Source organism: Pseudopipra pipra, chromosome 30, assembly GCF_036250125.1.
Source record: "Pseudopipra pipra isolate bDixPip1 chromosome 30, bDixPip1.hap1, whole genome shotgun sequence".
Taxonomy (NCBI): Eukaryota; Metazoa; Chordata; class Aves; order Passeriformes; family Pipridae; genus Pseudopipra; species Pseudopipra pipra.
In genome coordinates, this window is record NC_087578.1 from 526,346 (window position 1) to 529,296 (window position 2,951).

A 2,951-nucleotide genomic window follows, 5' to 3' on the forward strand; every position below is an offset into this window, starting at 1 on the left:
TTCTCTCTGTTCATTTTCTTGAGTTTCATCCTGCGGTTCTGAAACCAGATTTTGACTTGTCTGTCTGTCAGGTTTATGCTCTTACTAATCTCCAGGCGGCGCTCACGGGTCAAGTACATATTGAACAAGAATTCCTTCTCCAGCTCCAGCGTCTGGTGCTTGGTGTAAGGACACCTTTTCTTTCTTCCGCTCTTTGCTGTCAGCCAATTTCCTGTAGTGTTTTCTGCCTTTATATCCTCTGTTAAAAATAACATCGTTACATAAGTTATCCGCGGCATGGCAAAGGCAACTTACCCGATTGTATCGGCTGGCAGAGCGGCTTCGTGGTGGGAGGGGGAGAAAAAGTGCGTGTGGGAGGGGGAAAGAATAATTACAAATAGATAGAGATTGAAAATTTTATTATCTTTTTTTTTCTTTTTTTTTTTTTCTTTTTTTTAAAGGAGAAGGGGTTTGCCTCTGGGCAAAATTAAAAAATATATATATAAATAAATAAAAAAATTAAAAAAAAAGGAGCTGGGCCGCCTCTCTCTCCTGCGGGGTTTTTAGGGAGGGCAGAGCAGATCTGGAGGAGGTAAAAGGGGGGTGATTTCAACCAGTCGGTGCCTGCGAGTAAAGCGGTGGTAGCAGCGCGCACCTCCACCTCCCCGGCGGCGCCGGGGGCCGCGGAATATCACGGGATGGATCTCTTCGGGCTTAAAATCCCGCTGCTGGACAATCCTCCGCGCTCAGCGATGCGTATTTCGGGGGGCTTTCCCCCAACCACCCTTTGTCACCCCCAGAAACGCCACATCGCTTCTCCGGCTTTTGAAAGGAACCTCAGAGGCTGAAAGTGTCATTTTTGGGGGAAAGGAATTCATTTTTCCGCCCCCTCCTCCCGAGCAGCCTTTTCCGTCGAGTATATTTTTGGCGAGCCGGGGGTTGCATGAAATACATTTGCCTTTTCTGAGCCGCGCGGGCACAAAAAGGTAAATTCGGAGGTGATTGTGACCCCGCAGCCACCCCGCAGGCTCCCCGCGCCCGTCCGGACCCGCACACAAACCCGCCTTGGGAAGGCAAACGTATTTCACACGTTCCTAAATAAACACCAGCGAATACTTGGGCTTTGAATTTGGTCATGAGGAGCTCCTGGCGCTCCAGCGGCCGATATTGGAGCCCGAACTGGAGCAAAGAGCAAAGCGAACCCCGCGCTTGTAGCAGCTCCGAATTCAGGAAATTCAAAGGAAAAACCCTCGATTTAGCCAAAGGCACCTTCGAAATTTTACCCCGAGTGGGTTTTCGCGTTCGCCGAAAACCTTGAATGCTCCCAAACCTTGGAAATCCCCTTGAAGCGCTCCCGCCCTCCCCCAAATGCTTGAGAGACGCGAGAAAGGTCTCTCACCTTCTGCAGGGCAACAAAAAAAATCGGGTTCCACACAAACGAAAATCGGAGCTAGCAAAGGTTTTTAAATAAAGGGACAGAAACAGAAAGGAATAAAATCCGCCCCAAATTGTCTCCGACCATTTGAAACCACCTCAAACGACACGAAATACCTTTTAAATCGCAAAAATGTCTCCCCAAACCTGGGAAGTGCCGTCTTTCTCCGCGCATCCATTTTAAATTTAACATCCGAAGTGAAAGAAACCCTTTGCCTTTATTTATTTTTTTTTCCTTTATTTCCGCCCATATCGCAAATCCAACCCGAAATAACCTTTCTTTCGGGTTAACTCCCACCAAAACCTCTCTTGGCGTGGGCATTGAAGGCGCTTTGTCGCAGATTAAGTTTGCAGGGGTTTTGATAACCTTGACTTTGCCTTTTATTTTTTTTTCCCTTTGTTGTGCGCGTGTGGAATTGTGGTTCAGCTGTCAGATAATAATATCATTTCCATCTGACGGAGAGGGACGGGATTTCAGGAAAAAAAAAAAAAAAGAAAAGAAAAGGAAAATAATAATTAAAAACCCCTAAAGGTTTATGTGCGTGTGTGTGATGGGGGGAGAATAATAAAGTGTTTCTGGGTTCTGCTTCCATCAAGGCCAATTTTGGGGGGAGGAACGCCAGAGGACAGGTTTTGGTGGTGCCACAGACCCGAGGCGTGTGCGTGGGGGTCCGCACACGACCCTCCCGCACGAACATCCCCCAGCAGAGCCCCCGGGCCAGGTTTCTGCTGCCGAGCCCTAATTATAGCCCGGCCTCTGGCACACGGCGCAGATTTTAATCCACATTCCACAGGCGAACCCTGCGAGGCACCGCTCCGAGCCCGAGCCGCCTTCGCCAGCAACTTTTGCGCTCGGGAAACTCAACCCAGCCCTTCGCAAGAGCCGCGACTCCTCGACCCGCCAGAAGCCCCCGAAGCCCCCGAGCCTCGAAAGCAGAGGAGAGGAACGAACCCGAATATTCGCGGCCGCGCGGATTTTCGAGCCAACGCGCCTCGTTCTCTCCAGCGAGAATAAAAAACGCTCCCAAATGAAAGCCTCGGTTCGGAAAATGCCAAACTTAAAACATCTGCTCGACACACAGAAACATTTTTTTGCCTCCGCAAACGAGACCTCAATCCGCAGGAATAAAAAAAAATATAAAAAAAATAAAAGAAAATTAAAAAAAGCTTTTTTTTTTTTATTTTTTCCGTCCCCCCTCTCTCCGAGTCTCCCCACGAGCTTCCAGCCCTGAAAAGGAGCCGCAACTCCCGCCTGGAGCTCGGGAGGCTGCAAATTCCACCCACGCGTTTTCATTTTCATTTTTTTTTCTCCCCCACCCCCTCCCGCCGCACTTTTAACACCGAGCAAAAGCCAAAGAAGACAAATTTCCCTTCGCGCGCGGCAATGAAGCATTTGCATAGAAAGCGATATGAAAGGGGGGGGGGTTAAAATCGGGGTTCATCCGCCTTAAAAAACACAACACCCAACAACTCCCTCCGGCGAATAAACCCCGAGTCTCTGCGATTTCGAAGCGAAGCCACTTCATCTCTTTGCATTA